This window comes from Callorhinus ursinus, unplaced genomic scaffold (genome assembly GCF_003265705.2).
Source record: "Callorhinus ursinus isolate GAN/ISIS: 27379988/994484 unplaced genomic scaffold, GSC_fseal_2.0 scaffold35, whole genome shotgun sequence".
Lineage (NCBI taxonomy): Eukaryota > Metazoa > Chordata > Mammalia > Carnivora > Otariidae > Callorhinus > Callorhinus ursinus.
In genome coordinates this window covers 460,325-475,696 of record NW_027397097.1, presented here as the reverse complement: position 1 = coordinate 475,696, position 15,372 = coordinate 460,325, and the positions used below count along the sequence as shown (strand labels likewise).

The window sequence follows — 15,372 nt, the reverse complement described above, 5'->3', positions numbered from 1 at the left end:
AGAAGAGAGACAAATCAAGGAGTCGTTCCCATTTACAATTGCACCCAAAACCATAAGATACCTAGGAATAAATTTAACCAAAGAGGCAAAGGATCTGTACTCAGAAAACTATAAAATACTCAGGAAAGAAATTGAAGAAGACATAAAGGATTGGAAAAACGTTCCATGCTCATGGATTGGAAGAACAAACATTGTAAAGATGTCAATGCTACCTAGAGCAATCTACACATTCAATGCAATCCCCATCAAAATACCATCCAGTTTTTTCAAAGAAATGGAACAAATAATCCTAAAATTTGTATGGAACCAGAAGAGACCCTGCATAGCCAGAGGAATGTTGAAAAAGAAAAGCAAAGCTGGCGGCATCACAATTCCGGACTTCCAGCTCTATTACAAAGCTGTCATTATCAAGACAGTATGGCACTGGTACAAAAACAGACACATAGATCAATGGAACAGAATAGAGAGCCCAGAAATGGATCCTCAACTCTATGGTCAAGTAGTCTTTGACAAAGCAGGAAAGAATGTCCAGTGGAAAAAAGACAGTCTCTTCAACAAATGGTGTTGGGAAAATTGGGCAGCCACATGCAGAAGAATGAAACTGGACCATTTCCTTACACCACACACAAAAATAGACTCCAAATGGTTGAAAGACCTAAACGTGAGACAGGAGTCTTATCCAAATCCTAAAGGAGAACACAGGCAGCAACCTCTTCGACCTCAGCCACAGCAACTTCTTCCTAGAAACATCGCCTAGGTCAAGGGAAGCAAGGGCAAAAATGAACTATTGGGATTTCATCAAGATATAAATCTTTTGCACAGCATAAGAAACAGTCCACAAAACCAAAAGGCAACCGACAGAATGGGAGAATATATTTGCCAATGACATATCGGATAAAGGGCTAGTATCCAAAATCTATAAAGAACTTTCCAAACTCAACAGCCAAAGAACAAATAATCCAATCAAGAAATGGGCAGAAGACATGAACAGACATTTTTCCAGAGAAGACATCCAAATGGCCAACAGACACATGAAAAAGTGCTCAACATCGCTGGGCATCAGGGAAATCCAAATCAAAACCTCAATGGGATACCACCTCACAGCAGTCAGAATGGATAAAATTAACAAGTCAGGAAACGACAGATGTTGGTGGGGATGCGGAGAAAGGGGAACCCTCCTACACTGCTGGTGGGAATGCAAGCTGGTGCAACCCCTCTGGAAAACAGTATGGAGGTTCCTCAAACAGTTGCAAATAGAGCTCCCATACGATCCAGCAATTGCACTACTGGGTATTTACCACAAAGATGCAAATGTAGGAATCCAAAGGGGTACGTGCACCCCAATGTTTATAGCAGCAATTTCCACCATAGCCAAACTGTGGAAAGAGCCAAGATGTCCATCGACAGACGAATGGCTAAAGAAGAAGTGGTATATATACACAATGGAATATTATGCAGTCATCAAAAGGAATGAGATCTAGCTATTTGCAAGGACATGGATGGAACTGGAGGGTGTTATGCTGAGTGAAATAAGTCAGTCAGAGAAAGACATGTATCATATGACCTCACTGATATGAGGAATTCTTAATCTCAGGAAACAAACTGAGGGTTGCTGGAGTGGTGGGGGGTGGGAGGGATGGGTTGGCTGGGTGATAGACATTGTGTAGAGTATGTGCTATGGTGAGTGCTGTGAATTGTGCAAGACTGTTGAATCACAGATCTGTACTTCTGAATCAAATAATGCAACATATGTTAAAAAAAAAAGAAAAAAGAAGATAGCAGGAGGCTAAGAAGGAAGGGAGTAAGTCGGAGGGGGAGAGGAACCATGAGAGACGATGGACTCTGAAAAACAAACTGAGGGTTCTAGAGGGGAGGGGGGTGGGGGGATGGGTTAGCCTGGTGATGGGTATTAAAGAGGGCACATTCTGCGTGGAGCCCTGGGTGTTATGCACAAACAATGAATCATGGAACACTACATCAAAAACTAATGATGTAATGTATGGTGATTAACATAACAATAAATCAATTAAAAAAAAAAGCCTAACCATGAGCTGCCCTGCTCTTCCCAGATATGCCCCACATCCAGTGGACAAGGGTTCCCTAAAAATCAAACCAGCTGCACTCCAACTAATGGCTTTCACTTCCCTGTCAGCCAAGGACATTATTCAAACACGCTACTCAAATCCTCCTGTGGGAATGAGAGGGGTGAGCCCACCTTGCCCATACTACAGAGCCTGCCTCCCATGGCCCCTTGTTTGCTCACTCTGTCCTCAAGTGCCAACCCTGTGCGCCCCTTGCCTGGCACACTGTTTCCTCTTTCCCCAGTCTGTGAGTATTTATGACTAATGAACTGCTATCAATCTTATCTTTCCAGTGTCAAGTGCCATGCTTTCACCCATTTCTATAACCCTAGAGTAGAAATCTCTTTCTCACCAACAGGGTGAATAGGAGGCAAGAGTACTCTAACCAAGGAAAGAGGTCTAATAAGCATTGACCCTAATAAGGCTTAAGACTAAATGCAAAAACATTAACATGATCCTCCAATAAATTAACTGCCTGCCATGTCAAATCAGATTCTCTTTATATAAGATAATATGACCCAGATTTCCAATAACATAGCATTTGCAGTGCCCATGGGCACATAAAAAAAGACAAAAAGCAGAAAGATAATCAGAATAAAGTAAAACAGCCAATGAAAAGAGATTCAAGATGAACAGAGATTCTGGAATAAGAGGAAAAGAGCTTTGAAACAGTTATGACAAATATGTTTGCACATGTAAAGACAAACATAGACATAAGCAGTCATATATGTGTGTGTATGTGTGTGTGTGTATGTGTGTTATATCTGTTTGTATACATAATCCAGCCCCATGGGGGTACATTCTAGCTTTCTCTCACTTGCTTATTTGAACATGACTATACCATTTGTCAAAACTGAGAACTGTAAACCACAAAGTGTGAACTTTGTTTCATGTAAATTTAAAAAAGAAAAAAAATGTTGGGGAAATCCCATAATAGATGGTTGACTGTGAAAAAATATTGTACCTGTATTACAAATATATGACACTATCTCACTGAAGGACATGAAGGGAAAAGGAGCTGATCTCAGTAACTTCAGAAAATGATATTTTGACTGGGTATTGTAAGTTTAATGATACACAACAGCACACAAACATTGCACTTGAGGTGGTCAATTTGTTCCCAACAGGAGCATGGATTAATAATTTTGAAGCTACAGTTATGTATACAAGGGATGAAATGATAAAAATAAATTTAACTTCATTCACAGGGCTGGTGAAGATTGGAGGCTGTGTCCACCTTCATGTACCATGGAGTTTAAAAAAAGTACTGAACTGCCCAATAGTCACATTGGGACACATTTTATTATACCAATTAAGATCTTTATTTCTTTAAATGTATTTAAAAGTTTTGAAGTATTTCATTTGGTTTATGTTTTCCAGTGTAACTCACATCTATAGTTATTACGCAAATCACAAGAAAAACATTTTGATTTTACATATTAGCCAAATTTTTAGAAAGTATACCAAATGAGGTCCTCTTGAGCTTAATTTTATAAATACAACTCTAGTTTTCAGTTGGAGGATGTCTTAGATGCCCTTGAATTCCACTCTTCTAATCTGCTTGCTTTTACATGTTAATGATACTCTCTCAAATTCTTGTCAATTTCCTCTATAATAATCTGAGTCTTTTACAGGCTGATACTGATTTTTGCGAATGAGCAACATGTTTTTTCTCATTAAACAGGCATTGTTTTAAATGACATATGTTTAAACACATTTCAATACATTTCAATCAGTGTTTTTGAATAACTAATTGATGGATACCTCAGATGGAAGCCATATACTCTGCCCCCTCTCTGAGATGTCTTCAGTCAGCAGGCTGACTGTCACAACCAGTATTTCATCTCTGTGACTCAGAGTTTTCTTGGGTGGAGCATCTTCAGAATGCGTACCCGAATCTCTTCGGTTTTAACACTGTAGACAATTGGGTTGAACATTGGGGGCACAAGAAAGTGCACATAGAAGAGAAGCATGGACACCTGAGCTGATGGGTCATCGACAGGCTGACCTGTGGGGTATAAAATAGTAATACAGCACAGATGTGGGAAATGCAAGTGTTAAAGGCTTTGAGCCGCTCAGTGTTGGAAGCAATGCTCAATACTGTCCTCAGGATTAGCACATAGGAGAGGTGAATGAGTACAGCATCCAACCCCAGTGTGGAGAGCATGACAAAGAGCCCAAAGCCACTGTTCACAAGAGTCCTAGAACTGGCTAGCCTTAAGACATCAGGATGAACACAGTATGAATGAGACAGAACATTTGCAGGCTGAAATTGCAGTCTTCCGAGGAGCACAGGCAGGGGCAGATGGAGAGCAGCACTACAGGTCACAATGGCCAGCCCAAAGGCCCCAGTGTGCTTGATTGTGAGAATGGTGGCATAACGTAAGGGCTCTCGAATAGCCACACAGTGGTCAAAGGCCATGGCCAAGTGCACAGCTGATTCAATAACTGAGAAAGTATGGATGAAGAAGAGTTGCCTAAAGCAGGTTGTAGCTCCCACCTTTCTCTGGCCTAGGAGAAAGACAGCAGCCATTGAAGGCAGCGTAGAAGCTGAGAGGCCCAGGTCAGCCACTGAAAGCATAGACAGGAAGAGGTGCCTGGGTGTGTGGAGGCTGGGCACAGACTTGACAATGTATATTATGGTAATGTTGCCCAGCAAAGGGAGAACATAGACAGAGCAGATAAGAACAGCTGTCCGGCAATGAGTGGCCTCCAGTCCTTGGGAGATCCATCAGTGTGAAGATGAAGCCACTGGCATTACTGTTTTTAAGAACTGCCATAACTTTGAGAAGAGCTTGCCCTGGAAAAATTACAAAGAAAGCAAAAAATTATTCTTTCACAGCATTTTCCTAGCTTCTCATCCCACAGCACCCACGTCTACTGAGTAGTATCACTCTCCTCTTCTTCTTACAGCACTGAATCCCATGCCTTTAAGAGTTCCACTAGAGCACAAATGCTGTCTCTCTTCTTGGAGGTTTGCCCTAGTTTTCAGGGGGGCTGTTTGTACCTTTCACACAGAGAAAATTCCTTCCTCATTTGAAGATGTTTCAAGGTTTGAAAAATGGAAAGGGAAACTGTGGGGAGAGCACAGGACACAGATGCATAAGCTAGGGTAGTTTGAATACCAGAAAATGGGTTCTAAAGAAAACTAGATTAGGATAACCGTATTTAATGGCTGCTTGGGAGTTAGAAAATCAAGTATAATAAAGTTGATACTGACTCTGAACTCTGATGTTACCAGATATTATCTTTTGCTCTGAAAGGGATTTAAAAGTAGTACCTGGTGGGTATTGAGGAGGGCACGTTCTGCGTGGAGCACTGGGTGTTATATGCAAACAATGAATCATGGAACACTGCACCAAAAACTAAGGATGTACTGTAGGGTGACTAACGTAACATAATAAAATTAAATTAAATTTAGAAAAAAGTAGTACTGTGACAAGAAGACACCAGGAAGGTTTGGGTTTGATGTGTATATCTGAAGGATTAAATCCCTTCTCAATCTCTGAAAAAAATGTGGATAGCTGGGACAGATGTGTGAGCAGGAGAAGGTGGAGTGTAGATAATATTTGCAGCTGGAAATACATATATTCTCAGTGGCATCACACATATGCTGAGCTCCTACTGTGTACTCAATTTAAGTAATAAAATACAGACAATATGTAACTTATGGCTTTGAAGTTCTAGTCATCCCCTGGTCAACACAGAACACATCCGTGAAGGCGCTCATGGAGGACCCTGGGACAGATAAAAGATCCCGACTGGGAATCTACATTCTGCTCTCCACAACTCATTTTTTTAAATTAAAGATTTTACTTATTTATTTCAGAGCGAGAGCGAGAGCGAGAGCGAGAGCAAGCAGGGGGAGGAGCAGAGGGAGAGGGAGAAGAAGACTCCAAGTTGAGCGCAGAGCCGGCCACAGGCTCGCTCCCAGGATCCTGAGATCATGACCCCAGCTGAAACGAAGAGGCAGACACTTAACTGACTGAACCCCCACAACGCACTTTTCTAAAGAATGATCGTGGGTACGTTCAAAGACAATTATTAAAGAAAGGAATACAGTGTGAAATCTGATTACATAGAGTTCAAAAGAAACGTGGGCGCATACATGAAGTTCACATTGAATGATGATTTTCTTTGCTAACATCTTAGGAAAATTCTCCCAATAGCAGAGATTTCAACGTGTTTTACCTTTTGAACATGACTTATAACACTGCCCTCTAAAGTCATGAAGGATACCTACAGGCCCCTTTCAACATGCTAACCATCCATCTAAGGAAAACCCAGAGAAGAAATTCTGTGAAGAGTGAACAACACGTTGGAATCAAAGCAACATGGTAATTGAACAGTAAATCAATATTGGCAATTATAGGACAGGTTGTGGAGGAAGAAAAAGAGTGATAACCACCTACGAGGAAGGCAAAAAGCAGAGGCAGCCCCGTCAGATTTGAGAAAGGATCTGCAATAGAAAGGGGAGGACTAGGATTTTGTGTGTTTATACCTATGGAGAGGTGAGGGTGGGTGAGTACCAGACATCACCTTTTTTGTTCTAATAAAAACCCCCTCTGAACTTTGGTTACAAAGCATAGACTTTGTATCCATCAACTTGCCTCAGCAAGTTTTACTTACAAGCTGTTAACCACAGTGTATTTTCCCAAAAGAAAGGAAAAGCACCGTCCCCTAGTAATACACTAAAATTCTCATAAATGCAGAGAAATTACCATTATTTATCAAAATAAAACATCTGAGATTCAGCATTAATATTCCTGGGAGAATATTTAACATACTGGTATGAATAAAATAGTAAATCCATAGCTAAAACATGACCAGAGTGGGAAAGAAGAAAATTTTATATTTGGAAGACATGATATGATATGTGATAAGGTGGTGATTAATTCACAGACAGGAGAAGTCTCCAGGGCTCCTTGGAATATTTTACCTTGTCTCTACCTTCTAGGGATGTCAGAAATGAAAGGCTGCTACAATCAGACTCTAAGGCAATTGGGGTGGATTCAATCTATGTGTCTAATTCCGTCCAGGGATAGGTATATTGAGCTGTGTAGGGACCCAGTCACCTCAGGAATGCAAACTTCCATCTTCCAAGGACAGTGGACCCTCACAAAACATAAGTCTGGGTGGGAAGAATCAGGGACACTCGGGATTTGGGGAATTGCCTGAGACAGGAAAACAGGGAATGAAGACAGTAACATACACTGCATTTTGTGAATAGTATGAACTATTTTTTTCAACATAATTCAACACCTGTTATGTATCAGGCACATTACTGGACTTTGCAGAGAGATATTGGTGTATATAAAGTCGAATTCTAATAGAGAATAATGATCCAAAGAGCACCATTTCATTTGAGATAGCTTCGTAATCAGAATGAGAAGAGAGAGAAGTGTTCTAGCAGGCACAGTCATGGAGCTAAGTGTTTAATCCAGCAGAGGTTAGAAGCATACACTTCTCTGCCTATTTTTCCTCATGTCTTCCACTGCTGAGTGTGAGCAGATGGGGGAATTATCCCTCCTACATGAACATTTGACAGAATGTCTATGGTCACAAAGTGAGTAGCAAAATGCTAACTTCTTTATTTGGGCTTTGTCAGAAAAAAAAAAAAGAAACTTTTAAGATTTTTTTAGGTGATCTTGTCCAATTCCCACTAAATTGAGTCTGCAGCACCCCTAAAATGAATGTGAAACTCCCTGTCTCAGAAAGTAAGCTATTCTATTGTGATATTTACATAATTAAGGAAATGTACCTTTCTGCACTGCTTTTTGTGCAAATTGGAGAGCGTTCTAAGCCCTTACGTAGTAATTCACAGTCCAGATTGTACCTGTGTTCAAGCATTCCAGCCTGCATTCTCATCTGATAAAATGAGCCACCTGGCTATTTCCCTTACTCCCATAGTCCTAAAGGATTTTTGTATGTTTAATATTTAGTAAGGAGTAGCTATATAATGTAGGCATTCATCTACCCATGGAGAAGAGGTGCACGTTAGAAACTGTCTGGATTTGATCATAAAGAATTGCTAAAATGACAGGCATTAACAAGGAGTAAAAGGCAGGATACCTCTGGATAAAGGCCAGGGCTTACAGTGCAAGCCAATGTTCTGCTTCTTTCTCTCTCTTTTTAAAATTTAAATTCAATTAGCCAACATAGCCATCACTACTTTTTGATGTAATGTTCAGTGATTCCTTAGTTGCATATAACACAATACCCTCCACAGTTTCTTCCCTAAGTGTCTCATCATTATAAACTGAGTGGAGATGACATTTTGTTGAATAGCGCCTAATATCTGTAGAAGATAGTGGAAGTTTGAATTCCAGAAACCTTTTTTAAAAATACACAACTTTCTAAGAAACACTGCTATGCTCTTTGGCAGAGCAATGCCGGGGGCTCTTCGGCTATACAGATCTTTAAACTTGTAAATGCTGCTTCAAGCACTAACACCACAAAAATGGAGTCCTGGAGCTATTTGCACTGCCCTGAGAAACACTACATGAACTAAATCATGTCAGTTTTTCAGAAAGGCAAAGCAAGAAACAGACTCTTAACTAGAAAGAGCAAACTGATGGTCACTAGAGGGGAGGTGGGTGGAGGGGGTGGATTAAATAGGTGATGGGGATAAAGGAGGACACTTGTTGTCATGAGCACCAGGTGCTGTGTAGAAGTGTTGGATCACCGTATTGCCCACCTGAAACTAATATTACACTGTATGTTAACTAACTGGAATTTTAATAAAAACTTTTAAAAAAGAGTGTGAATGCAGAGCTTTTATGCTTTTTAAAAATCCTGTAGCTTAGATTCAATATTATCAGCCCTTTAAACTATCTCATTTAAGACAAGAACTTCACATAATTCTTCATCCTGGGAGATTTATTAGTAAATATTTTGGGTTGCCTCTATTACAATGTTGTGTGAAAATTATACATCATAGTTCAGATTTCCAGTTTCCCTCACTCCCTTCTTTCTTCCCTTCATTCTTTCCTTCCTTCCTCCTTTCCTTTCTTCTTCCCTCTGGTCTTTCTTACATCAGTTATTTATGGGTTACCCAATCAATATATGTCTTCATAAATGATGTTTGACCAGACAGTTGATCTTAAACTCTAAGGGAAATAATTGAGTGATTGTTGGGTAAGGAAAAAGGGGCCAGGGATTTTTCCTGAAAACTATAAAATATATCATATAAGAGGATTAGAGGTGCTGTATACCTCTGGGAAATGTCCCTCCTGTCTCAAAGATCCTAATACAAATTTTGCAACTGTATCTAAGATAGCCCATGACTTCTCTTGACTTCCATACTTGAATCCCAAGTAAGCATACAACAGGATTTCAGCTAACCTCGTTCAAGGTGCTTCTATCACTCACCAGACCCCAGGGCAGGGACACAAGATTGTCATGCAGCTGGAGCCTCGTGAGGCTCAATGCCTTGAGTATAGTGCCAAGTGAGCAGATTTATAAAGCAGGTTCTGGAGGCTCACAACCAATCCTGGTGAGACTCACACCTCATCCCTGTGGAGAGGGTCTCAGAGAAGCATCAAATGTGCATGTGCCAGACAAAGAAGTCTATTGCTAATCTTTGTGTTGTTTGCCAGGTCTCCAGATGATGTACAATATTAGCTTAGAATACACAGCCAGTCCTACTTCAAGCTTCCTTTCTTCTGTTTCCAGTCTAAGACTTTTTAGCCCCTTAGAACTTAAGTCATCACATAGACCCTAGTATTTTGGCCCCAGAAGCATCTTGTATCATAGTCAGATCTCCAGGACATACAATCCTTATTATAACCCTCTTACACCACCTCCCAGTTCAGCAGAGGGTTTTTTTGTCCTTAAATTGTACATATCTTGGGTGGTGGTGAGAGTGAAATATCTACAGCACTATTTTCATGAACGAAAATATTAATAGATTTCTTCCAAGACAAATTTATTTTGCACTGATTGGTCTTTGTTACAATAACACACAACTAACTTTTCTCTTTTGCTCTCCCCTTCCATCCTCCCAGCCTCCTCAAAGTGAAATTTTCAAATTTACTGAGGAATGGGTGAAGGAGATTAAAAAGGATCCTCCTGGTGAGGACATCTGAAAAGGTCCTGGATTTTGTTTTGAGGGTGGAAAGAGAGTGATACAAGATGCAGACTGTGGTCAGAGTAGGCATGGAGCTGGCCAGGAATGGCCTAAGAAATTGAGGTAGAGACCAAATTGGGTATCAGGTAGAGGAATAAATTAGGGGTACCACAACCACTCACTAATTCAGTGGTTCACTGAGGCATTTATACAACTCAACACAAATTTATACTCATGGCTGAAATTTAATATAGCAAAGAACACTGTGCAGGAACAGCAGGAAATTGGTGTACATAGTGAAGGCAAGAGAGGCCACATACAGGTTTCCAAATGTTTCCTCTTTCTGCAAGGGGCACTCTAGCCACAAACTTCAGGGACACATGAAAGATGTCTCTCTCCAGGGAAGCCTGCTTGAGTTATAGAGTCCAGAGTTCTTAAAGCAAGCTAGCTACATGGGTACACATCTGTCACATGACTGGTGTATGTAGACTCCAAATCAGGAAACAGGTACACATAATAAATTCTATGTTTACCTAACATACATTACCAACCTGGTTCATATTGAACTACTGCTTGGGCATACATAATAACACTATTACTGAGTAAATATGTGAACATTCCAGGGAATTATTCTTAGAGCTTGGTCAAGGGCCATCCGTCAACATGGCTACAGAGCTAAGCAAGAATTGTGTGAAACAGACCTGTTGCATTAACTCTTCTCTTGTAGGGATCATATGTGCATTTTCAGGAGTATGCCATGACCTTGACCCCACTGAACATGTGTTGGAAATTCACATGTGTGAAATATGAGTAGCTTTTAATGTGACCTAAACATAATTCTAATCCTAGATGGCAAAATACAAAGACTAGAAATAATTCAAAACTAGATGGACTGTATTATGGATCTTTAACTAATAAGAATAATATTTAAGGAAGAGAATATAGCTGGAACAATTGTAATAATTTGCTAGAGAAAGAGCAGGTGGTTACAAAGAAGTTCATTTATTTCAGGGAATGGAACATATAATCAAAAACAAACATTTTGAGCTAGAAAATTATCAAAGAATAATAGTGGTAGTTGTGAGCAACGACTAAACTGAAAGTGAAGAGGAGTAATGGAAAAGCTTAAACAAGTGTTGCAACATAATCTTCTTTATATTTTGAAAACTATTTTCAGTTCTATTTGGAGTCATTTGAGAATGAAGGCAGGGAAGCCAACCAGCAGAATGGTTAAATGGTCTACTTAATTATTAAGGTCTAAATTGAGGCAGGAGGAGTGGAAATGTAAAGGTAGTAAAGAAATATGAAGAAAGTAAAAATCTACAATATTGATAAGGGATTAGAAATTACGAGTGAGGGAAAGTGAGGTCCACATGTAGCATTAAGTTCATATCTTTGAAGTGAAGAAGTGAATGGAGATGTCATCTACATAAATGGAGAACACAAAAGTGGAAGAAGTTGAAGTTGAGGGTGGAGAAGGTTAAGTAAGTTCTACTTTGGCCTTGTTGAGTTTAAGGTTTCCATGTAGCATAGAAAGGGAATTATCCAGGAGTGATGGGTGAACCTATCTGGAATTCAGGGGAGAGGCTGATTTGAGATTGATATGGTAACGTTCATATTCAGGGGGTTAGCAAAAGAAGTGAAGCCAGAAAATGCAATGAGTCATATTATTCAAAGAGATCAGAGAATAACCAGAATTGAGAAGGGTTAGAGGAGCCAAAAAGTACAGATATTGAAAAACAAGTGAGTGGTCAACAGTGCCAAATATTGACGAAAGGTCCAGTGATGAGATGGAATTTGAAATAGGTTATTTGATTTGGTTTAAAGATTCATTGGTGACCTTTTGGCCAAGCAATTTCAAAGGAATAGTAGAGGCAAAATTGGATTATAATGGAGTTGGAGAGGAAATGATTTTTACTTCAGTTAAATTATAGGCAAAATGCATACTTAAATAGTCACAATAAAAAAAAAAGCAATGAAATACATTGTATTAAAGTTAGCATACTGGTTTAATGCAGTGACAGTGTTGAGGTTATGTTCAGGAAAGGCTGCAGAGAAAATTTGGCTGTTGATAATTTATTATTTCTTTACTTAGGTGGTATTTACATGGATGTTCATTTTATAAAAATTTGCTAAATTACACATTAATTTCCATGCAGCTTTATATTCCACTATAATACATATATTTTTAAATTGACAAGAGGGAGAAAATTAAGACAATTAATGCACATTTTTTCCAGTAGCTTATTTATGAGCCAAAGGGGGAAAATAGATTAAGTACCTAGGGATTGGCCATATTTTAGGTAAGAGTTTATTTTATGAAGAAAGAGTCTTAAATAATTTTTTAAACTGTTGCAAAGCAGCTAGTGGAAAAGGAGTTATTAGATAAAATTATTTCTAAGGATTCTAAATTAAGGAAGCATAGTAAATTCATGCTTGGTAAGGCAAGTGTATTAATTTCCTATTGCTGCTATAACAAATTACCACAAACGCAACGGTATAAAAAAATACAGTATTGTTGTTTTATAGTTCTGGAGATTAAACCTATAAAATGATTTTGCAGGGCTAAAATCAATGTATCTGCAGGTCATATTCTTTCTGGGGGCTATGAAAAACAATCCGTTGTCTTGCCTTTTCTAGTTTCTAGTTACTAGGCAGTATCTGCATTCCTTGGCTCATGGACTCAGTCCTCTATCTTTAAAACCATCAATATACTGTCTTCTCTCTTCTCTGACTTCCTGCCTCCCTCTTATGGGAACCTGGTTACTACATCAGACCCACGCAGAAAATTCAGGATAATCTTCCCATTTTAAAGATCCTTAAGTTAAACATATCTGCAACGTTCCTTTTGCCATGTAAGGTAACATATTCGTTCACAAGTGAAATGTCGAGATATTTGGTGGGCCAATATTCAGGAGGAAAAAAAGATATAAAAGTGAGGTTAAAAATGCGGTTGAGGGATGCCTGGGTGGCCCAGTATAGGCTTAAAATCCCAGGTTACAGGAAAAGTTACTATTATTAATTGTGTAAATGTTCTCTTTATTATATACTATCTGTGTATCTATTTTACTATGTATTTTGCTTATTACATTACATAAGATGTCTATAACAGTCCAGGTTTTTGCTAGATTATGAGTATCATCCATTATTTACAGGACACCCACACACAGCCTGCTTTGGACAATAAATTAAATGATCTCACTCGTTGCTAGGTAGTCCCTCTAATGGTCCCCCCTGGACACCAGCAGGGGCAGAAGAAGCCCATTGAATTTTCCTCTCTTCAAGGATGCATAAAGCAGGTTTGCTTTACAATTGGGTAAATATAAGTGAGGCCAAGCCCTTCAGAGTCTTGACATGGCTGAAGAGATAAGAACCTTCTATAACACTAGTCCAAAAAACTGGGTGTTCAGGGGTTCTCAACATGTTAGCATTGGTGGCAACTTTTTCACCACAAACCCGGTATAGGCTTAAAATCCCAGGTTACAGGAATGGTTACTATTTTTAATTTTGTAAATATTCTCTTTATTAAGTATTATTTGTGCATCTATTCTTACTATGTATTTTGCTTATTACATTACATGTCTATTAATCATACTCCCCTAATGACTGAAATATTGAAAAATGATTATGCATAGTTTAGAACCATGATAACAAGTTCTATTACATGGTACATCTGTTTAACTGTAGTCATGTTTGTATCTGAGAAGTTTCCATCAGGATTTGTATTGTTTGATTGCACTATGGCCTAAATGATCTCTATCAAGGAAATTTATCTGTTTTAATACTCTTTCTACATTTCAGACAATGTAAGACAACTAAGGTAAAAACCAAACATAATAAGATGTTAAGCCCTGAGTAAAAAATGTAAACAAGCAGAAAAGTGCAAATAGGAAGTAAATCTCTCTTTAATGTTAAGGAGCTAAAGTTTTGAGGATAAATACTTGAAGTGTAACACATATTTTAAACTGTCCCCTGAAATTTACAGAATAGGCCAAGATGATCTATTTCAGCACCCCCCGCTCCTTTTCAAGAGAAAGAAACTTGCAGGGTCTTTCTAGGAAATGCAGGACTAGAATACACACTGCTAGGCTCCTGCTGTTCTTCAAGGCATTTGGATGGCCTCAGGGTGGCCACCAGAATCATTCTCAACCTCTGATCTGCAGGGTTTAAAAAATATATATCCAGACACAGAAAAACCAAATGAATTGAAGATCATTAATTTGTAGTCATTACAATATGAAAAATCTCATGTTATTCTCAGGGAGAACTCAAAAGCACAGGTGTAAGAGTAAAAAATATAAGCTATTTAAGTTGATTCCAAAGTTAAGTTTACAATTGCAACGTATAAAAAACAAGAAAGAATGAATGCTGATGGAGCTTTTCCTGGAGTATTGGAGTATGTGTGATCCATGGTGAATATGAAAGACGATGATAAAACAATGGCTGTCATGGAATTAGCGAGGGTGAGCGTTTGAGGGATTTGGGACTAGAGACCTCAACCCCAAAGTCCAGATGCTGTGAAGTCAAGGAGTGAACATGCTTGAAAGACAGAATATGATACGACAGATTGACATACTAGAATTAAACATTGTACTTTTTCCAAATGATGGTGATTTTTAGAGTCTGGCAAGAGAAATGTTGGTACATCCAATTTAGGTAGAGATTGTTGGTATTGTAAATTTCATGGTTTTATAGTGTTTTTTTCAATAGCAATATTAGATATCCACTTGTTTGTTTCTTTCCTGTTACTCCTTACTTCAACAATAATATCATCAAGAAAACAAAGCACTATGAAGGCAAGAACTGTGTTTAATTTAATAATATATCTCCAGTTTCTCAGAAAGTCAAGGACAGAGTCGGTATTCACTAAAAAATTATCACCACATCAAGGGCGATACATATACAGATGATAACAAGAAGTACTTTATTCGCTCTGTCCATGATGAACTATCAGACTACAAACTTCTCTGACTAAAACATGTGAACCATTTGGACGAAGAAATAATGAGAACAGTCCATTATTTCAGATTTTCAATTTCCTGAATATTTTTTTTTTGTTCAATGTACATTTGTTCAAATCAGAGAATAGAAATAGTTTTACAGGATAGCCAACACAATATTCCATGTAATTCAGAAGAGTCAGCCAAACAGAATCTTTGTGGGCATTTGGAGTATCAGCAAGCTCTTCATGAAGCATTCTTTCTCTGTAAGGATAGGGCTCGT

At 38.7% G+C, this 15,372-nt stretch overlaps 1 pseudogene; it reads right to left on the bottom strand.

Annotated features, from left to right (window-relative positions):
* Nucleotides 1-3,934: 3,934 nt before the first annotated feature.
* On the bottom strand, nucleotides 3,935-4,861 carry LOC112806296 (olfactory receptor 51G2-like; annotated as a pseudogene).
* Between the last annotated feature and the right edge of the window lie 10,511 nt (nucleotides 4,862-15,372).